Source organism: Vidua chalybeata, chromosome 4, assembly GCF_026979565.1.
Source record: "Vidua chalybeata isolate OUT-0048 chromosome 4, bVidCha1 merged haplotype, whole genome shotgun sequence".
NCBI lineage: Eukaryota > Metazoa > Chordata > Aves > Passeriformes > Viduidae > Vidua > Vidua chalybeata.
Window position 1 is genome coordinate 18868205 of NC_071533.1, and position 23541 is coordinate 18891745.

General features: G+C 39.8%; 1 long non-coding RNA gene across 1 annotated transcript in view; it reads left to right on the forward strand.

Moving 5' to 3' along the window:
- The window catches only part of LOC128787552 (uncharacterized), a 47546-nt gene extending 24231 nt beyond the window's left edge, over nt 1–23315 (forward strand). Inside the window, exon 3 of the long non-coding RNA XR_008430738.1 lies at nt 23251–23315. This is a non-coding gene — a long non-coding RNA (uncharacterized LOC128787552). The remainder of the gene's footprint in view (nt 1–23250) is intronic.
- The last annotated feature ends 226 nt before the right edge of the window (nt 23316–23541 follow it).

The following is a 23541-nucleotide window of genomic DNA, read 5'->3' on the forward strand; positions in this document are numbered from 1 at the left end:
GGGGCCACTCCTGTTCAGGATGACTTACCAGGTGTCAGGTTTCTATGATACATAATAGAAAATATTAATTTTGGGGTAGGATTATAGGTCTGGCAGAAAGTTTGCTGTTTGCATCACAACTATGTAAAAACATGGCTCCTAAGAGGATGTCATCCCTTTGGATGAAGGAGTGTAGAGCAGAACCTCTGCCTAGCTCTGGACACCAGCTGGACATCTTATAGCAGCCTCAGTGCTGGAAAGAGTAAGAGAGGACTCTGGAAGGAGTGGGAAGTTAGGAGCTGTTTGCAGCCCTATGCTATCTGAGCAGAGGAGGAAGAGCTTACCCCAGTGGCAGACATAATTTCCAGTCATGTCAACCAAGCTCTGACTACAAAGAGACTGGGAATCTGTGATCTGTGGCTTACACTGCCTTAATGTAACAAGCCTAGTGGAAAGTCTACAGCCATGGATATGGCCTGTGGTGCTGGATGTTAGAGAATATTTAGAGCCATAAATATTTCATTTGAGTCAGAATCCACAATGGAGTAGCCTGGACAAGGTAGCATTTCTAAAATGAAAAGAGAAGACATAAGGTAAAGATGAAAAGAAAAAAAAATGTATTTTAAAAAATGAGGTAAAGGGAATGAGTGGATCTGTGTAATGATGAAAGCACAAAGGACTTCAGAGCTCTGTGGGCTTAGCTTGAGAGGCAGATGGAACAGCAGGATTTAAGAATGTCATAGCCTAGCAAAGGCTTTAGATCCATTTTTATTTGGGAGAGACTTTTCTGTTTTCTGGCTTGGAAAGGAGGTGATGGTGAGTTATTACACAAGTTTAGCAACACTGACTTGGTGGGACTTGTAATGGCTTGTGGGGATGGGCAGCAGGGAAAGAGTGAGAAAGCTCTGCAATTAGGAGCACCCTGTATGTGAAGATTCTTGTCTAGTGGTGACCCTGCCCCATTTTCAGCTGCACCTTTCATATCAAATAAAACAGAGTTAAAACATGAAACATCCAGTAATAAAGTTCTTTCTTTGTCCTTCTTATTCGATCCTGGAAGTGGCAGCCAGCTTTTGGGAAACCAGTAAGGAAGAACCACTCTGGCTTTGGGTTGTTTCTCAATGTATTGCCAAGTGTTTAGAGAGTTGAATGCAGCTTAGAGTAAAATAATTATTTTGAAAAAAGTTAGATCTTGTGTGGTTTTACATCTTTTTGAGGCTGTTTTTGTTGTGGTAGCTGGTCACAAATCAGATTCTTACCATCGGAGAAGGGATGTCTTCCCCACATGGTTTTTACCTGTAGAAGGCGTTTGTTTCTGATAGGGCAGAACAGGTGCATGTGCTTAGGGTATGCAGTAGCCAACTGTGGCAGTCTGAATGTAGCAGTGTGTCGCACTGAGAAGTGTTGGTGGGGGACAGCCTGTGCTCTTGGGGCTGGATTTCCAGGGGTTTTACCTTTAGTAAGGAGAGGATAAATTGTGAAACTGAATTTCACATCTTTTTTCTGAATGGAGAGCATGTAATTAATCTTTTCTTGGCGATCTGTCCTCTCCATCTGCAGTCTTGTATGTGTAGGGCAATACCTTCCTTTATAGTAAGAAAATGTTACCCATTTGTACTTATGGGAAAAGAGTGAGAAACTTGCAGACCCTGAGAAGAAATGTAGTCAAAGCCTTGCCATTTGGTAAATTGGAGAGGCAAAGTTCTGCCTCTCTCTTTCTCGACAGTCTCAGGTATTGGTTACCTTTTCCTCCTGCTTTCCCCTCCTCTCACCCAATACAGGACTGACAAGGGGAAGATTTCAGCCTCCTCTTAAACTAGTTATGCCTTTTGCACTTCTTTATAGTAATTGCATCAGTGAACGTTCTACCAGTCATAATGTTTAAGTTCAGGGTGTGAGGGAAAATGTCTTCCTAGTCAGCAATATCACTAGATGAAAGAGATTTTGAGGATGTCAGTTTGCAACTAAGTATTTTCTAGGAGAAAATTAGGAAAGGTTCTGTTTAGTGAAGTTCACCAAGCTCCTCCTGGCCTTCTCAAAAGGAAAGTTTGAGTTCCCCTCAAACCCTTTTATAACTGTTTTCCTTCAATCCTTAAAGAATATTTCTAAACTTTTTTTGTACTCTTAAATGGAAGCCAGAATTATTGTTTTGATAAAACAGAGTGGTTTTAGCACTGTCCTATTCCCCAGAACTCCATTTGAAAGAAGCTTTGATGGGATTTTTGTATTTGGTGGGAGACTAAAGTGTCAGCATTCCATGCTGAACCCACGCTGCTCCCTAACGAGTGTCTGCAAAAGGGCTGTGTCTCGCTGTGGTTTTCCTTCCTTGCCAAGACCAGATGCTTCTTCTACAGTAAAAAAGAAAAAAAAGAAAAAAAGGACAAAACTGTTTCCAAATGTTCACTGTTTGCTTTCTTGAAAACTCGTGCAACTTGCTAAGTGGCCTTTGGGGTAAATATTGACACAGTTAAGATCCCTGCAGTTTTCATTCTACACTGTGCATGTCTAAAACAATATTGCAATTTAATGACTAATTTTCTATGGTATAATGTAGACATTGGGGCAGTTCTTCGTCTTTATTTGTTTACCTGTGACAACCCAGCCATAGACTTATATTTGAAAGTACAGAATGAGCTCAGGGTACATTTTATGGGATTTGTTACAATAATATAACTTTAATTTAAAAATACCTCAATCTTTTCTTGGAAATTCCTGCATAGATATCTGGACAACCAGTTGCATTGTGTTTAAAACAACCCCAAACAACCATTAGACTGACCTCATCCTTTCTGACTTCTGTCTCATTAGGGTTACAGGCTCTGATTTCATTGGGCAAAGTAAATGCTTGCTGTTAAATAATTAAAGGCCCTTTTTTTTTTTTTTTTTTTAACCAGTAGAGAGCACTAAAATTTAGGCTCATTTCTGGCAAGTTTTCCTTCTCTATATCCTGGCCTTCCCTCAGGCACTTTAACAGTTCTGAATATTTTCAGCCTTTAGGATTTTATTACTTTTATATTAATACATGTCTTTACTAATTCTCTAATTGAAAATATTCTCAGCATCAAGGAATGCTGCAAATAGCAGACCCTGAGCTGTGCAATCATGCTGTCTTCTGTCTTCAGGAGTTAGTGTGCATGACTGCAAATACATCCTTTTCATCACTTTTGGGTCTCATAGTAAGCACTTTAACTGTCCATCTTCAGGAGAGCATGGGAAAATATTTGGGCTGCTTAGCAGCAGGAATCTTATCTTTCTTGTGAAGCTCAGTGATTTAGGAGATCTGAGTGCTATGTTTAGGAAGATAAATGGAAGCTTAGCAGTTTCTCTCTTCTACCTCCCCACCAATATTTGTCTCCACTTAAAGGTGTGAGCCAAACTGAATCTGTGACAGTGTGCAGAAGTATTTCATCAGCAGTATTTGGATCAAAACTGTGTGGGAGAGTTTGGCAGAGTAGCAGATGTATGAAATTTTTCCTCTGCTATGTTGTTTTCTTGATTAGGATTTCTATCATATTACAGGAACAAAAACGAAAAAAGAAAAAGGCATATACTTTAAAAATGCCAGAAACTTTAAAAAACACCCAAATGCATTTTGAAAGCAATGCAATTAAAAGGCATGAAGCTCCTCTCCTAAAGAGAAATATCTGTGTTAAACTTAGCTGAAGTTTGACAGTCTTCAAGAAAGCAAGGTACACATGAAAATATAAATGTGTACATTTATAAAAAAAGTATACATTTGTATAAAAAAATTATAAAAATAAAATTTTCTGTCATTCCTCTCTTGGGTTATGATGCACTGGTTAAACATGATGACTTGTAGTTACACTGGGGATGGTCTTTTTCTTTATTTGCATTCTTTAATCCCAAAATAGATGCTTAAACAAGAAGTTCATACTAGAAAAAAAATTGCTATTTAGCAGCAAAGGCCAGCAATATCCTGTTTCAAGTAGTCATAGTTCCTGGAGACTTTGATTTCAGTTTGACTCTTGGGCATTTGGGATGCTGAACAATGGGGCTTCAGGTCACTTCTGCAAACATAACCTATGTTCTTAGTTCCTGTTGGTTAGATTGTAAAAGCAGTCTGAAAGCTTCCGTAGTTGACATTAATTAAATCTTAGGCTGGGAATTAGGAGTTTGGAGCTTTGCTCCTAAATTGCCACTTTTAGAGCCAGGCATTATCTACCCCTTTTTGGTCTTGTTTCATTTTCCAGGCTTAGCTAATAGCAATATAGGGACTGCTGAGTTGCCTGTACTTACATAGAGTGCTTGGTCCTTAGCACAGCGTGCTCCTTTTTTAGCAGCTCCTCTGGATTATACAGTAATATAATGGTCCTGATGAAAGCATTGGGGAGGAATAGTAACATGGTTGCCTTGTAAAGCTGGTGGACATGCTTCCTTTTTGCAAGATAACTCCTCCAACATGCATGTTTCATGCTTTCTTTCAATCACCTCTTTCAATATGAGGTGATTTTAAAAGAGGTTACATGACCAGCAGTCGTGTTACTCTGAGTGCGTGCAGATATTGAAGACATGCTGCTGTAAGATAATACTTATTTTTGAGATAATAATATTGAGTTCATCAACCAAGGCTATTTTAGCTTTGGAATAAGTTGGTGTATTCATTCTTACTATTATAACCAAGTATAAATTCTGGGTGAAAAGTCCCTTTGTCAAAGATAAATTTTGGGATTGCCTGTTGCAGAAAGTAGAGAAGCAAAACTGAGAAGTATACATTGCAATTATTCTTCATTAAATATTTCATTGTTAATACTGAAATATCTTGTGTTTTGCTTGCATTTAGCACTAAAAATTATTTAGAAGTGACATGTCACAACAACCATAGGTTAATCACTTTTTTTTTCTCTTGATTATAAAAATAAAATGACTGATGGTTTACTCAAAGTATGTGTGGGGTGTGTTCAGGATAATTTAGTTGTGTTTCCCAGGAAAATCAAAATCCATAGTTTGCTCATCTTTTATGTTTTTTCTTATCTGATTAGTCAGATGACCTTGCAGTCTGAGTTTAGAAGACTACCACTGAAAAAAGAATAAAAAAGGAAGGAAGGAGTAGAAGATAAGGAAGAAAGTGGTGTTTGCTACTAGTTGCATTTTGCAAATATGTGCATATAAGGAGCCCTTTAGCATAGTTATCTAATGATGGAGATCTTCAGGGAGTTTGTCCCCTGTATGTTAAGAAAGCATATTTATTGAATGTGCTTGTCATACAGCTGAGCATCCATATTGTGACATGTATTTAAAATGTGTTCAAATATATAGAGCATACAAAAACCTGATCTTAATACATTGTTGTTTCTTTAAGAAAGTTATCACATCCATCTGCCATTGCAAACCAGACTGTTGTCCAAAGAGTGGGGGAGCAGCTGGGAAGGAGAGGAGACATTGAAGAGGAAAGTCATATCAGTACCATAAATGAGGAACATGGGCAGTGCAAAAAGAGCCAGTAACGGTGTTGACATTGAGTAAACACTGTAAAAAATATTTGCCCCAAGTTAAAATAAGTTAAAAGTTTCGAAATTGAATGGTGAAAAATTCAGTAAGAATCCAGTAAGAATTCACGAAAATATATGGATATATTAATTGTTTTGCTGTGACATCTTGGAAAACTAAAGATATTGCCTAAGTGTCTGAAAAAAAATGCTTCTATACTCATCTAAAATGTTTGGATAGCTTCTGCCTTTAAAATACAAAGTAGATAAGAGACAGCCCTTCTTGGTCTCACAGGTGTAATGAAGCAAGGCTTTTGACTGTTCTACCTTGTAAATCAGAGCACTTGCCCATTTACAAGTGTATAAATATCCCTTATTTTATAGCTAACTGATGCTTTCCTCCCCTTCATGTTTAAATAATGTGTGTCATGGGTATCTAGTTTTCCCTTTGGGAAGCTTCTTAAAAATTTCTTTGCTCTGAAACAGAGTTCACACTTTAGTTCCCTTACTTCCATCCCAGCTTGGCTCCCATGGCATGTCCTTGCCTGTATTTTTCCATCATACTCGTCCAGGTTATGCTGCTCAAACTTGACAGTATTTTATCAAACACACTGTCCTGCTGACTCAAAAAGATTTGATTTGCTGTGGTGACCCTTGGGCTTTGAAGAACAATATTGTATTGCTTTTCCATACCTACCTTGGCTGTTTTTGAAAAGGAGGCAAAGAAAACTGACCTAGTAGCACTGCAGGTTCTCCACATATCTGGGGAGTAAAACAAAAGCACCACTTCCTCAGGAGCTTTTTTTTTTTTCTTCAATTTTTTTTCTGTCTTCACTGTTTTCCCAGTAGCCTGCTCTCTTTTTTTTCAATAGGTCTTTAGTGTTCAGCTTCCCCTTCCCTCCCATGAGTTTTATACTTGTTATTTAAGGACTGACCTCCAAATCCCAGAACTTCATGACAGCTTAATTGTCAGTAATAAAAATTATGTTTCTTTAAAAAAAAATATTGATGGCAACCAGAAACAGAAGTTTCATTTTGTTGGTGTTTTCAGGTAATTCCCTAGTAATTTTTTTCTTTCTGAGATTGACTTAGTGACTTTTGAACTGGCAGAATATGGTGATGGTTTTAAAAATGCATAGAGGGTCTAAACAAAGCACCAATATAGGGCAGTCCATACTGCATTTATGGTGTAGAGATTCCTTTAAACCCAGCATTAAGTACTGAGCAGTTCAGAGTATAAATGGAAGGAGAAGCTGGAATGAAGGGAAACTTGGAGTAGGGATACACACCACTCTTAAAGCCAGAAACTCACTGCTTTACTTCTATTTCTTCACTGTGTTTTAGGAGGAGGAAATGACTGGAAAGATTCCTGCCCCCATAAGCAGCAGTGCTGTAGACCTAGAGGGGTCCTCAGGGTATCTGTTCTCTGTTTTTCTACAGGCACAGGGCACTTTACAGATGCTTTTACAGCAGCACTCACGTGAGGCAGCTAATGCTGGTTTGCCTTAGGTGAAGTGGGAGTTTGTACCTAGCCAGATAATGCATGTGGTGTAGAGGCAGCAGCACAGATGGAATTGGACTTGCTTGTGTTTCTCAAGAGCAATAACCCACTCCTGTTTCCCCACCAAATGATTCTCGGTCTGTGGTCTTCAGGCCTGGAATTAGAAAGGTGTGATCCTTGGCATGCATGGAGCTCTGGTGCAGCATGGAAAATTATTCTGTTGTGTATCAATACGTGGAATGTCTGCCAAGTTCTCTGCATTCGTTGACTTTCTGATCGAGCTGTCCACATTTCAGATGCCAGTAGGAAATGAAGTTATGTTCCTTGGTCAGTATAAGAGCTCAAGGACCTGGTTTCAGTCTCGTGTTATAGAAGGCAGCTGAATTCCTCAAAGCAGCCATCCTAGATGAGACAGGAGGCAAAATGGGGAGAAACATGGAAGAAGGCTTCAAGTAAGAAGCAAAAACTTGATGGTACACATTAGATACCTGCCTTCTCCTCTCTCCCCTTATACTCAATAACATAAGGAGCCAAAAAGAACAGTAATTCCTAATTCACTTCATAAATCTGGCCCTTCGGTATTCATAAATAGCACCCAAGCAAGGCTTTATAGGGAATGTGTTCCACCAGATTTTAATAAAATCTGAGACCATAAATGTGCAACCCATAGCAAAATTTTTTGCCAGCTGTCACTGCTGCACACAACTCAACAGGTAGAAATGTAACTCAGTGGTTCCATCTCTGATCCTCTCTCTAGCTGGAAGAATTTTGCTCATGTACAAATATGTGGGCAAACTCCAAATTCCCTTAGGAAGAATGAAATGTAATAGTAGGAAAGTTTTCTTGCTCACAGCCTTAGGCACCTCAGACAGTGGCTTTTCCTAGGTACTTGGGCTATGTACAACTAAACTCCTCCAGGCTATCTGCAAGTCCTTTCTTTTTTCCCCATACACTAATAATGTCCAGCAAAGCCTTTCATCCCTCTTTCTGAAATTTCTCATTTAATTCACTTTTGCCTTTTCTGTCCTTCCTCTTGGCTGTCCTGAAGCTGAGCTGCGGTTGTTACCCTCGCCAATTGCAGCAAGGCTTCCTGGAAGCTGAACAATATTTAAATGGTTTCTACTTAACTGTGTACTTTTTAGATATGCTCAACTGAATTAGAAGCCAATCATATTAAAAAATAAAAGTAATTTATGAAACTGGGAATTAGAGCCTTTTAAAATGTTAAATCAAATCCCTATTCAGAAAGGGATGGAGTAAATATAATTCCATAACCAAAACCCAAAGGCTGAATTTTTTTTCCACCATTTTTAAGGCTATTCTTTCCTTCCTTACAAGAGAGATGATATTTCTTTTCCACAAGAGAGAGTATCTGTGGCAGCGTTCAAGGATTTTAATGACCTAAACATTAGACAACATGATATGTGATGGGACTGATTATTTCTCTTGGGTCATCTTACAGAATTTTTGCTTCATCCTTTGCACATTTAATCTTCTATTCATTTTGGCTGAGAATATCCCTTGCAGATGTATTTAAGTCAGTATTTGTATCTGCTCTAGAAAGCACAAGAAAATGCCAGAATTTACTTCATGAACTTGAGTTATTATTGCTAGGATGAAGTTCTGACGTCTCCTTTTGGTCCCTGAAACAGATGAAACTTTTGGATGCTGGTGGTTGGTTTCTCCAGAGATGTCAGTGCAGTATTTCAAGGGGGACAGGGTAGAGGGTCATCTGAAGGATGATGTCTCCTTCTGAGAAGCTTTGAGATGGTGCAGTATTGTGTGGTGCCGCAGAAAAGTTCTGTCTGGATGGCAGATGAATTTGCTTCCAAGTTATCCACAGGTGAATTGACTGAATTTTGCAGTACTTCGTTTTTCTCAAAGACTCCAGAAACTGGAATTTTATGTGAGACTGGCAACTTTTATTTGAAAACATGCCATAGCATGTTTTTAACTGTTGCCCTCTTCCTATCTACTGATGGAAGCAACATGTGAAGGGAAAAGCATGAAAAAGAACATGGAGGCAACTAAAACAAGCAAGCACCCCATTGCTATTTTATATTTAAAATCCTTGCTTTTTAATCCTGCTGTGTATATTCTTGGAACTGGGCCCAAGGTCTGGGAGCTGGGTGTTGGCAGCACTGCAGCTGACATCCTGCTCCGTGCATCATCCTGCATTCTCTCTGTGTTAATCTGACACCCAAGTGTTTAAAGCCAAAAGGACCACTATCACCACCTGCAGATCACAAATGAAAGAGCTTTGCTCAGTAGTTTCTGCACTTACTATTATCTGTGTAATGGTAGGGCTGTTAAGACAGAGGTGAAATACAGAACATGACTGTTTAGGATTGGAGTAGGAAAAGAGAGCAAATCCTTTGGATAGACACAGGACTGTCACCTGTATATATTCCCGTAAGCCAAATGTATGCACTGGAATGTGTTTCGACTGGAAAGTCTATTTCCTAGAGCTGTAAAATGACATAAAAAATAGGATTGTATTGCATAAATGGAAACATTAGGAAGCTTAGAAAGTCGTTTGGCAAGCAGATGTGTGGAGTTCTATTTTATAGATCTTGCCAATGTTATTAGGAAGCTGACATCTAATAAAACTTAATTCCATAACATTAAAATACTCACTTATTTGCTATAGAAAAAGCCTCAATTTGTGAGAGAAGAGGATGGAGGGGAATGCTCCTGGTCACTAGGCAACATGTTGCCACATTTCTAGATTAGTGCAAATGAGACATTTACCAGGTGAGCATGGATGAAATATTGTGGTTACTGGGGGAATTTTCATCTTGAAGAAATTACCATATGCAGATAAAATACAAAAAGAATGGCAATGAGAGCATTATTCATGGAATGGAGAAGGAAAGCTGAGACACATTAAACTCTTAAAGGCTGCGAAGCTCTCTTAAGGGTTACGGCCAGGCAGCCACTCCTGCCTCTAAGAGTGCAGAGAGCAAGGTTAGTTCTGTTCTTGTGCGGGGTAGGCTACATAACAAAAGCTGGTCACACAAGGCCTGAAGATTCTGCAGGTGAAAAGAAATAGAGAATTGACTTGCTATAGCAATGGGAAAGTCCCTAGAGTAGGAGGTCTGGTTTAAAGTCAAAGCAAATTGAGCTGAAGGGTAGTAGCTCTGAGGAGGTTGACCCAACATTTCACAGAATCACAGAATGGGTAAGGTTGGAAGGGACTTAACCTCTCTTGGCAGTCTGATCCAGTGCACAATTACATGCACAGTAAAGAAAGATGATCTTCCTCATGTTCAGGTGCAACTCCCTGTGCCTCAGTTTCTGCCCATTGCCTCTTGTCCTTTTGCTTGGCACCACCAAGAAGAGCCTGGAAACATCCCCTTGACACTTCCCTTCAGATAGTCATAGACACTGAGATCCCTTCTCAGTCATCTCTTCTCAAGGCTGAACAGGCCCAGCTCTCTAAGCATGTCCTTATAAGAGACATGACCTTAATTAATGTAAGAGGTCCCTTAATTGTCTTTGTCACTGTCCACTGGACTCACTCCAGGAGCTCCATGTCTCTCCTGACCTAAGGAGCCCAGAACAGAACACAATGCTCCAGGTAAGACCTCACCAAGGGGTAGGATCACCTCCCTCAACCTTCTGGCAATGGTCTTCCTAATGCACCCCAGGATACCATGGGCCTGCTTGGCTACCAGGGCACTGCTGGTTCATAGACAGCTTGTCATCCAGAAAGATTCTTCCATGAAGATCCCTGAAGAGGCTAATGCTAGCTCTCCTGAAGTCCATGGCTGTAATCTTACTTGCTGCCCTGCTTCCTCCTGACTTGATACTGAGCTCCACAATCCCATGGTCACTGCAGCCAAGGCTGCCCCCAACCTTCACCTGTCCAACAAGTCCTTCCATATTTGTTAGTATGGCGTCAAGCAGCACCTTATTTCCTAGCATAAATTGTATTTTAAAGCCACTACTATGAACTGCTTGAATAGAAATATTTTTGTATTAATTTTCTCTTAGAAGAACTGTTTTAATTTAACCAATGCTTGCCCATCCTCAAAGGCTGAGAATGCACTGCTTTGTAGGTGGAAAGGTCCAAATCTCTGAGTCTGATTAAAAAAAACATTAAAAAAAACACAATGCATGGTTTGTCAAGAATAAGCAATTCTCCAGTACAGTAGGAAGGATTTATTGTAGTCATGTACATAATTTCTGTAACTTCTGGGTTTTGTGGCCCATTCTAAGATAACAAGTGCGTGATAGTGTGGAGTGTTATATGCTCCTTTGTGTATTGTTTTGATGACTGTATGGTGATAGCAGATTCTCAGTAGCAATAAAATATCAATAGTATTTATACATATAAATATATCCTGGCCCATGATGAAAAATGTCCATGGATTTTCTTCTTTGTCTAGTTGCAAATGATACGGTAGTTAGTAACTTAAATAATATCATCTAAATTAAATTCCTCTTGCGCAAAAACATTATTTACTAGCATTTGAATTTCATCATGCTGTTTTCATATAGTCTTTACTCAGTTTACATTTATTTGCATTGGTGCCAAAAACACTTCTTCAGAGATCCACAGTGCTTAACAGCTTTGGATGGCTGGCATAACTTTAGCTTGCAAAATTAGTATTTTTCTTCTCTCCTCAAACTATGAGCATAATTTCAATTTCTCTGCTGTGGATCCAGTGTTAACCAAACAGCACACAAGCTCAGAGATATATTTGTTTAATATGCAAGAATGGGAGCCACAGCTCTGAGCATTTAAAACATTTTTGCTGGAAGTATCCATGTGATATCTTCTTGTGGCTTTCATCTCTTCAGAAACATGTCCCCTACCTGTTTTTTTAATGGAGGATTAAACAATCCCTTTCCTATTTCTGGGATGTGTACATGCCTGCAACCAGTCTCATACTCTGCCACATACAGAGTTACAGGATAGGGGAAAAGGGTTTTATTCCTCTGTGTTCCACACCACTGCCTTTGTTCTCTGTAGGGATGAGAAAACACCTTGCTCTGCACTGTGCAGTGATGTGGTGTCTCCCTATATCTTCTGAAGGCAGAGGACACTACCAGATGTGGTATGTGCCCCACCCTGTGAACCTTCTGTGCTCAACCTTATTGTCATGATACCTGGACTGATAATCCAGGGATGGAGGGTGGCACTCACTGTGGTACCTGCTGGTCCCATCATCTCTGTGGCTGTGCCTGTCCTCTCCTCCTGTAATTCAACTGCTTTATCTGCTAGCTGTCATCACCCCAAACTGGCAAGGAGACCATCAGCAGTGCAGAAGTTTTACTGCTGCCAGGTACTTGTGTTTGCTTCCAGCAGAAATGTGTTTCTGAAGGAAGTTCAGTGGACTGTTACAGAGAATGGCTGAATGAATGATGGCAGAAACAAAAACTGATACAAAGGAATTAGCAGTAGCTTTACTGCTTTACTGTTCTTTGAGAGCGTGGATAGAAACCTTTTACCTTAATTTAGTATGAGAATGTATATTCATAAGGATCCCAGGTAGTGTCAAGTTCTTAAGATGGGCTAAAGTGTTGAATGAGCTTAAGAATAAGAGGAGAGCTTCATAGTTAATGTACTTAGCTGAAGAGGTGCCAGTTTATTGGTTTAATCTGTCACTGCCCAATTAACTTCATATTTAAACTACAAAATAAATTTCACATCTGCCTGTGAGGCAAAAATCCCAGTTCTATGAAGAAAACAGGTCAGAAATTGGGCAGGTAGGATGGAAATGGGGATGGTGAAGAGGGACTAGAAGCATGCTAGACACTACAGACAATGAACCCAAGGAAGCTTCATGGCTAGTGAGAAAATTACTATAGTGTGACAGCTCCTTACTGAGAAGCATTGGGAGGGGGCTGGCTGAAAGCACTGCAGAGATGCATCCCCCATAAATGGATTATTCTCTATTGTCAATCGTGTTGGGTTTGTACTTCACCTATAAGTAGAAATGCACTGCTGTGACCATACACACCTGATACACACCTGATGTGTGTAGAACACCTGATGTGTGTAGAACAGGCTTAAAATATTCTGGCAGTTCCTGTGTTGAAAAGCATGTGAGCCATATAGAAAATTAAGCTGTAGGTAATTATGAGCATTATTATTATGGTTTCAACAAAACAGAGATGGCTTACTCAAGATGCATTTTAAACACAGTATTGAATCTTTCTTTCAAAACTGGGTTGCAAGTACTTGATAATCTGGTATCTAATCTAGTCAGTTGTTAATTTAAGACTATTTTCAAGTCTGAGCATTCAGGAAATCTCCATGACCAAAATTGCTGGTGGAATCCTGGCACTCCTATTTCTCATCTGTAGGCCCTGCAGATGATGATAAGTCTTTCTCAGAACTCCCTGTTCTCCAGCCTTTACCCAATAAGCTCTGCTCCTTGCATGAACCCCACATTGGTGAAAAGGTGTGTTGACTCCTTGAGTTTATTGGAGGATCAAGATTTAATTTCAGGAAATGTGTGTTTTTGACTTACTTTATATTATGGAAAGGGGCTAGGTATGTTCTGTCTGCCTTTGAAAATCCCATTCAAATGATCTCCTGCTTGGGCAGCCCTAAAAGCTCAGCATGTACAAACATGAATTCAGAACTTTTGAGAGGTTGAAAAGTGCTGCCCTGCTCTGTTAATCCTTTAATCGCTAAACACAGAACATCTGAGCACTATTTCCCAACCATCGATTTGAACTACAGAGAAAAACTCTTAGATCCCCCTGAGACTTGTATCCATGGAACTGAAAGCATCACCATCCTGGAGCAAATATATTCTGAATTATTAGTTTCACTTCTTTTTCTACATGACCCGAGAAGTGTTACAGTTCTATGTCTTCAGTAAATATTTTCAAAGGTTCTCAGCACTAAGGGTGCTAATATTAATCAATCCCTCTTGGCAGCTCCTCTCTTTTCCATCCCTTTACAGCTGTTTTGGAAGTAATTCTCTCCTGATTTTATTGCATTGAAGTACTTGTCTTCAGTTCATCATGCAGTAGTTGCTCTCTGTTCAGTGTACTGCATTGTCTCTAGGTAACATCATTAGCTCAGACTTTGATGTTACTGTTTATATCAAATTGGGGGAGGGCAGGAATTGAAACAGAAAGGTTTCCTTTCTTATCAAATTATTATCAAATTACTTCAGCTTAAACGCAGGTAGCAAGGATTGTCCATCCTACAGATTATATGACTGTGGTTAGGAAAAAAAACACCATTTCAAGTAAATTCTTGTTTTCCTCTCATTTATAGAATCACTGAAAATTAAAAAGCCACCAGCTGAACACAGGTCCTTTAGTGTCTCTGCAGGAGGTTTCTGCTTCCTGCGTCTGAGGACAGGCTGAAGGACTAGGAACCAGTTGTTATGGGCCTCCTGTTCCTCATCTTCTGGTTAAACCCTTCATTTTTGCTGTACTCTGGAAAAAGAAAATCAAATGAGAGGTCTTGTATCTTCTGCTCAGACATTAAACTCTTCTTCCCAAAAGCAAAATTTTGCTTTTTGGTGGACTAGGTTGAAGGAAGAGGAGGAAGAGTGGCTCTCTCCTTCCTAAGTGTTCATGGTGCAAGAAAACTATCTGTAATTCCAGTCTATGTATATGGAATTCTACATTTTCCTAAGACTTATATGATCCTTCCAGCTTTCTCACTAGTGTGTTCCCAGTTCAGAGTCAGTTTCACATGGCTCTGCCTATCTCTAGGTGGCCCAATAAAAGGACAATACCTTTCTTCTAGAGCATAGATAATGGAGGGGTTGCCTCTACTGTACATCCCCAAGGATGAGCTGACACTCATTCCTCTACAAAACTGCTCAAGAATAAATTTAGGAATTTAATTTTGTCTTTCAGAAGTCCATTACCCCTTAAAGTAGCCGTAAAATGCTGAGTTTTGCAAGTGGTACAATTTTGCAGCAGAGATTTCACTTCTGAGTTGCTGCCTTGGTCATGGGTGATTTCAGTTCCAGTGGCAAGTGTACAAATCCTTTCTTTTGGAGAAGGGTTACCATGGTATAGAGTTAGAGAAGTACTCACAGTACTTTGAAAAAATAAAAATGTCTGCACCTGCTTGCAGTGTGCTGTCTGTGAGCATCTTAGATAATAATATGTTCTGCCCTTTATTTTCTCAGGCAGTGCTTGATAATTTGTGAGGGATAAGATACTCTAAGAGAAAGTACTTTTTTTTTTTTTAATCACTCATACAACTGCTTATTTAGGAAGGCTTTATGGCACCAATGACTTGACAAGTCTGGTCATATTTGAGGGGTGCTATTCAGTAGTAGTAAGGATCAGCTACTCTATTCAGCTTTTAGCACAGAGCCTTTGAGTCAAAGGTCTTCATCCTAAGGAAAAGTAATGTGAGCTCCACATGATTTTCACAGTGAGCTGGCTTTTTTTTTTGCTTCAACATCTCCAGGTTTTAAAATGTGACTAGAAAGAGAGTCTTCAAGTGTCTAGATTACTCACCTTCATGTCCTGAAGTATCATATCAGCTGTGTCATGTGTGTGCTATTCATTCAGATTTTATGTATTCTGTCTATCCACTGGAAATTTGTTGTGGATGTGCAATAATATACTTCAATCTTGGAACACAAGTTGCATGTTCAGTGCCTCTTATATAGCATTGTTAGCTTTACAACATGGTAAGTTCATCTGCATTAAAATTTTGTTCCTGTATGACAGTGCATCTGTGAAACAAAGGGGTTAAATGTTTAACCTTTGTTTTGAGACGCTTTGGTGAAGGTTTCTTAAGGGAAATTGAGTAAAACAAAGAAATTCAAAACAGATAATGTAGTGTTCTATACTGCTGCAAATTATATTCTCTCTCCTGGCTAGGTGGTAGCCAATACATATGTATTCCTGTGGGTAACATGTTTTCCCTACTATTGGGAGCAACAGCAACAGCATTGCCCAGCACGTTGCACTGGTTTTGTGAGCCCACCAAACTTTTGTTCAGTTTGGCAGCTGAGAAGCATCTTGTCACATTGGGCACAGATTAAAGTTATTCACCACTTACAGCCATAAAATTCTGCAAGTTATGCTGGTGCTTGTTTTTGCAGGATAGTTGCCCTTTGTTTCTCTAAGTGCCAGAGGCTGGGCACAAGGAAAAGTGCCATTTAGGTTGGCAAGTAATGTATGTTATTCCTATGGGGTCTCAGAAGAGAAAGCACAAGGTGCTAATGAGAATTTATCCTGTCAGACACAGACTGAATTTAACAGATATTATGGACTGTGAGGCCAGAAGGGTGCAGAACTGTGTGGAACAGTATGAGAAACAGATGTGGTTGTGGTTTTATACCCTACATCCAATTTGGATGGCCTGCATGAGATTTGTGCACAGCTTGACCCAAAATTGAAGGGAAGCAATTGTATGGACAGGCTCTCCCACACAGGGGAGAAGTGGTTATGTGGTCAAACACGCCTTCCCTGCAGCAGCAGCAGCAGTGCTAAAACACACAGCTCAGCACACAGCCAGCATGTGGCCTCACTCCTGCTGCCCAAGAACATTAACTCACCTTTTGACAGGAGACCAGTAGAACAGATCTGCCGAACCCTTCTCCACGTCTTTAGGAAGAGTCAGCAGCTGGCCCTGGAGATGCAGTCCTGCAGAGATCAACCCAAGTCCCAGCTCTTTGTCCTCCCATGGCCCAAAACCGTAATGAAACTGCACAGGTTTGAGGAGGGATCAGTGCATCATTAATTAAGGCCACCAGGCCATGGCAGCAGGCAGTTTGTCACTGGGTTTCATGGGACTTCCTTGGCCATAAAGTATCTGCTTTTCCTGCTTTTTTCCCCAGCTGTAAGCGTTATGGCACTGTTGTTTCAGATCCTGGTGTTTGTTTGAAAGGATGTACAAACAAGCAGGAGCCCTGTTACATCTTCTCACTAATTCCTTTTTTTAAAAAAAATGAAAAAAAACCCCAATATTCCTACCTCAACAATTTTTTTAAAAAGGTATGCATTTTCTTGTGGTTTTTTTTTTGTTGTTGTTGTTTTGTTTGTTTGTTTGTTTTGGGGTTTTGCTTTTGTTTTTTTTGTAGGACTTTTGGTAAACATAGGTATTCCTCTTTCCTCCAGTCTCTCCAGAAGGAAGCTATTTCTTACGAGGAGTGTCTTGGGAATAGGGTGTATAGGCAGATTTAAAATTATTGTTCAAAGGAGTTGCTACTATGTTAACGTAAAATTTTCTTTATGCTGGGCTTAGTAAATAAATTTTATGTTAAATTGTAATAAGACTTATGTTGAATTGAAGAGCTATAGTCACAGAACTATCACTCACTTCTCTGAAGACATTATGACCCTAAAAGCTCCTACTGTGGCATGCACAAAATCATGTTTTGAGTGAAAAGCTAATGTATGGATTTGGGTAATTGTTGACTGTTTTGCTCAGCACTATCATTGCTACACTGGCTTGCTTGTAGATTGGTGAGGGGCTGGGGTCTTGTTGTTTAATACACTATAAAAAACATCAAATGAGATGAAAAGTTGAGCTCTCTTTTACTCTGCATACCACCTGGAAAATGAGATCTATTAATACCATCACAAGATACCATCTCTCTTCTGAACAGCAGTCAGAAGGAACAGCTGTGTGTTATTTCTGCATCGGGCTGGAGCTCATTTCAATAAGCTGAGATTGGCTGCTTTTTCCAAGACTCTGCTATCTGGCTCATTTGTAACAGCCATTCTTCAGAGCTCTTGCATCTGTCGAACCTCATACAAATCCTCCCCTAGAGGAAGCAGATGTTAGAAAGTTATAATTTAGATGTTTGTTTTGCCTCTTAGAAGAATTCTGGACAGCAATCACTGTGGTCTGTTAAATATCATTAGCAAATGCAAATTGTTGATGAACCTGTATTAGTTAGCAAGTGATTTTTGTAACAACTTTTCATCTCAAGAATTAGAGCAAGGGGAATAAAAAGGTAATCTACTATTACAAACATCTAGAACTGACTAAGCTATAGATTCATGCACAGAGTTGAAGGATGGTGCCTAAGTTATTACGGTATAAATGTGTTGCTGGAGTCATTAGTAGTGTAGACTAAATGGAGAAATACAGAAGGTTCTGTCACCAGTGTTAGATGTGTGAGCACTTTCCAGAGAAGACCTTCCCTTCATTTCTCAGGTTGGCTTTTTGGCCATCTGGTGCTTATTTTAATGGTTGTCCTTTCCTGGTGGAGTTAGAGCAGATAAGAGCATCTGCCTGGCAGTCTGAGGGACTTGTTACTCCAATGGTCTGCAAAGCTCCAGGAGGACATATGGGCATTTTATGTTTGGGCTTGGACTGGGGAGCACGGGCTCTGGTTCTGTGCGTGTGTGTTCTCAGAGCTTGTTCTGTATATGGACCGTGTCATGTTGGCTTTTAAAGGTCACGAGAAAAAAAAAAAAAAAAAAACAGCAGGGAGTGTCTGTTAATCTTGACCTGGTTGCTGCCCTTGGGGATTAAGCAGATGAACAAAGAGGTATTTGTTTCAGCAAGCTGGAGTTCAGCACTGCAGCAAGCAGGATGGATTATTTGCTGAGGCAGGTTAAGAGGGATGAGGCTTTTTTCATGCAATTGTCAGGTTTCCTCAAAAGTCAAACTCTTAACAAGAAACATGAAATTTTCATTTCAGGAGAGATTGCACCTAATTTGTCCTCTGGCAAATGTAGCACCTTGTTATGTAAATATATTTACTTTTGTAAATATCTAGAAGATGTTAAAAACCCAAATGTGTTGAAGTAGCACAATCTGTTCTGTCTGCAGTGAAGTACATGCATCATGGATTCATTAAAAAGCAGATGCTGCACACGCAACCCGATTACTACACTACCTCTGCACTTCAGGCCTTGGAGTGCTGAGGTAGGGTCACAGGGCAGATTTTAATGAATTTAAAAAAAGGACCTTTAACTCCTAAAATACCATACTATTGTTGAATCTGATCTTCTATAGTTTTTCTTTTTAAATCTTAAAAATAAAAAGCTTTTTTACAAGAACACAACCTGTATTTTTTCTTAAAATAATGAAAAAATGTTTTGTCTGATCACATGCTGAATTAACATTGACATACTTCAAAGAAATTGTGATCTGTGGCATACTTCATTCTTAAGTAACAAAAAAGGAGTTGCTGCTGTTAACTGCCGACACATTTGATGTGTTGGAAAATTGATTATCCATGCTACAGGAGATGAACAGGTCAGATTTTCAGCTGAGATAGACTGTCAGAACTGCAGCTGTTTCTCTTGTCCCTATTTTAGACTTAGTAGTAAAATAATGTTAAAAGAATCTTTTGTCAAGAAACGTTTCTCTTATGAATGAGAAGTGAAGCTAATAGTGAATTGGGTACAATCTACCCTGTTTTGCTCTGTTGCATAAGTGTGAGCAAGCTACTTTAACCTCTCTCTGCTCGGGATTTCTCCCTCCCAGCACCTAATCCTCTCATCTAACTAGGCAGAGCTCTTTTGGACAGAGTTTATGGTGCATCTTTCAGGGTGCTCTATCACACTGCAGTTATCCAGTCACCAGCAGTCCTCAGGTTGGGATTGATCGTGGTGATTCTAGAACTGGAGTTGGCTCCGCAGGGAGATGAATGAAGCTGAAGGAGGGATAACTAGGAAAAGCAGAAGGTGAATAATCTGTCATCTGAATGAGGTCAGCTACACTGTTGAGGGATACAGGACTTAGTGAGACCCTTAATCCCACCATAACTGGTTATCACAAACCACGGCCAAAATTGTTTCACAGATGAAGAGGCTGTTCTGCTCAGTCACAAACTTGGTCTCCCACACAAATATCCATCATGGAGCACCTGTCATTGTCCTATTATAGCTGTGTGAAGCTTTTCCAGTTGCTACCTTGCAGAGCAACAGTGCTTAGGCTGTGCAGAACTGTAACCCCACCCAAATTGTTTGTCTGTGCTGGTTCTGAAGATTAATTGTCCCATCTGCTAAATCTGTACACCTAAAATTGAATTATTTTACTTTGTTCTCACTTAAGTTCCAGTTACAGATGATGCTATGACTTTACTATGGGATTAAAAAACTCTTCTACTTCAGGTTATTTGCTTCCTATATTGGCACTCAGACATCATGATCAATTCACTTTACATACTATCTGGTATTTTACCAGTTTATTATTCCTGAAATGTGCTTGATGAAGAGAATTGCCAATATAGAGTATCTATTTGCAGAATGGATTGATAAAACTTTTAATGGTTCCTGGGGTCTGTCTACATTTTTTTGATGGCAGAATTTATTTCGTTATCTTTCAAATATCCCTTGTAGGTGCATATTGCACTCTGCAGCATCCCAGAACTTTAGATTGTGAGACTGAATTCCAGGAGATCACCTCATTTTAAAATTTATCTTTTAAGCAGAGAAAATTAAATAATAGCATTTTGTTTTAAACTGTTTATCTTGATTTTTTTTTCCTTCTTCCCACTGGAAGGAGAATATTCTTCTGCATTATTAAAGGTATCTGGTTCCCAAAATACTCCTTTTATTACATAGAAGGTCTGGATAGATACCTTGTATATACTCTCAGCTGGAAGATATAACGTCTTTCATGGCTCATGAGATTGGAGGCAGGCAGGAGAAGGTGATCAAAATGTGAATGAATTAACAATTCTCAAAGGAAATAAGTCAAGAAAGGCTTAAAGCTGTCAAGGTGCAAAAATGCAGGAAGGATAAATGTGATTAAATAAAGCCCTGGCACTCCTCTGAGATAAGTCGCCTCTTTTCTGAGGCAAAGGTTTTGCACAGCTTCAAAGGGTCCACTTGGATAATGAAGAAGCCACAAGCAAGTAACTTGAGGAAGGCATTTTTTCTTCAACAGGGCTTAAAGGAACAAATTTGAGTAAGGCTTGGCCTCTGGTGTAGCTGCTGGGTAGGTGTTTGTAAGCAGTGAGCACTTAGCAGGATAAAGGCAGCACTCCTAACAATATGGCTACATTAAAGAAAAGGATGTGTCACTGTAATGCTGAGGTGAGTCATTGCAAATTCTTACTTTTTAAGCTGCTTACAATATTTTGTAAAGCATTTACGTCCTCTGTTGTTTGTGCTGATAAGCAGCACTGCAGCCTCACATAAGCTTGGTGTGAGTGATGGTGAGAAACCGTCCCTGAACCACCACAACTACTTGTGGTTTCTTTCTGAGGGACTTGGTGTGTTTTTCTGGAGCATCTGCCATAGGCCCACTAAGTTCCTTGGCATCTCAGTGTGCCAGTTCTGCCTGGTTCTCTGAGCTCATATAGACACATCCAAATTTATTTGAACTCACTGTTTGGGAAGAGATGGAATCTCATCTTGGAAATTTCTGCATGGCTTCCAGTGTGGATACAAAATCCTTACCAACCCTGTGCATAAAGGGACTCTGACATCTGTATGAAGACCCTTTTGACAATGTTTGTGTGTTCCTACATCTGTACAACAGCTTGTTTGGCTTCACAGACTCCCCTGATCTTCTTTATCCAAGATGAGATTTAATCTGCTCTGAAAAACTCATTTCTGATGCCTGGGTAGCAGTCCAGTGCTGAGCTCTGAGAGGGTATCAGTGCTTGTATTAGCAATTTAAGGACAGAGACACATGTCCTAAGGACACATGGGCCTGCAGTGTGGCTAACACATGCTAGGAACAGCAGACCATGGCTGCCAATTTTGTATCAAGGGCTCAGTGCAAATATGTGTTCACTCCCTCAGTCATCCTTCTGCCCAAAAGATTGCATCAGAAGCCTTGAGAAACCTGACTGCACAAAATGAGAAGTTTTTAGCTAGAAACAAAAGGAAATAGTCTGTCCCTAACGTTGAGATTGTTTTGATTATTTAAGCATGTTGTGTTTAGGAAGCAATTTTCAGCTTCATTTAACATGCCAGTCAAAGAGGAAATTGTGGGTGATAAGTGCTGATGCTGTCAAGCTTAACTGTCTGACTGAATTGGGGTCCAGGTGTCTATTTCATGACTTAGTTCTCAGCAAAGTGCACGTCCCTCCATGTGGGTTATTGGTTTGTTGTTTATATGTCTTAAGCAATAAGAACATTAGCTCTCCCTCCCTAGGAAATGGTTTGCGGAAAAATGCTTTATTTAGTGATAAGCTGTATGCATCACAAGCTCTCTGAAAGTCTGGTTCCCTTAATGTATCTCTAAGCAAAAGAATATTTTTCCCCCTTTTGCAAAATGCATCTATCTGGCTGCACCAGTGGGAAATCTGCAGGGTGCTGTAAGTAAGGTTCAGCAAGAAGTTCTCCCGTCGCTTCCCAGGGGAGGAGCACTCTGCAGCAATAGTGCAGCAAGGAATGTGCAATTAGTGCAGTTTTGTTGTGGAACAGCAGCAGTTTTCCACCGAGAGTCAGAACCATTGCATTATGTGTTATTTGTTTATTTGTTCTTCCCAGTAACCTGCTCTTAAAACCCCAATATCATTGGGTTGTGATTACAGTAAAAAACAGCAGCAAGTGGGATCTGGTTAATTAATGTGTTCCTTCTGTGCCTCTAAGGGCTATTGGTTACTGCGCTGCTGCTGCAGACACACTGTGCAGTACATAAAGCCTTCCCTGCACTGGAAACATCATGTAGCATTTCTTATTTGTTTTGATTATTGCTGTTAAGATGTACTTAATTGTGGCAGCTGGCAGCTCTAATCAATATCAAGGCCCTGTTGTGCTATTGATTGTGCAATGCATTGTAAGGGACAGGTCCTCAGCCAGTGACCTCACAGGGTTGCAGAGCTGGAGCAGGGACTTGACCAGCTTGATGCAACAGAACTGGAAAAGCCAGGACTAGTATACAGGTGCCTTGGAAAGCAAAGAGCTTCTGGCTTCTCATTCTGTCTTCTGTTTTCCAACAATGTGGTCTGTTGCAGCTGACCTAGTAAAATGAACAGGGCCAAGGTAGGGAAATGAGCAAACATGTGAGTTTTCACCCAGGAATGAGTCCAGAGCAAGTTGGAGCTTGAAAACAGTTTTTGAGGAAAACTCAGCCAAATCATTGCAAATGCAAGCAAATGAATGAAAACCATGACGTGTTTTCTGGCATGTTGTAAGTCTGTGAAAGTACTCAGTATGCCAAGTTAATAAAACTTGTTAGGACTCTGCTCAGCTCTCAATTGAAAAAAATCATGAGTTCAGTTTGTTACTTGACATTTTTCAAATAATACAGCTGCTACCTCAAAGTAGAGATCTAATAAGTATGAACCTGATTTTTAAATGTATTCTGATATTCAGGTCTTCATTTGATAAATTAAATAAATGAATCACCATGTCATTGGATTTAGGTGGAATTACTATTTTTTCCTTAAGAGACTTCAGTGCCTTGGGGTAGTTGGTGAGGAAATCAGGGCATAATTATATTTTCCTCTATTTTTCCAGGATGCAAGTACTGACATTGAGAGAAACGGATGGTTTCAGATCCCTGGAGAGTTAGTATGTTAAAGCATGGCTCCATGCCAAAATTTTTGTTTTCTTTGATAAGGGATGGCCTACCTGACACCAGGCTTGCTAAGTTCGGACAGATTTCACCTCTGTCAAAGGGGAAAGACAGTCTTTAGTCAAAGGGTAGTGGGGCTTATTGATCGGACTTTAAACTAGATGCAGCAGGGGAGGAGGAGATCAGATTTAACAGTGATAAGGTGTGGGACAGCATGCCATACCACTCAGCTC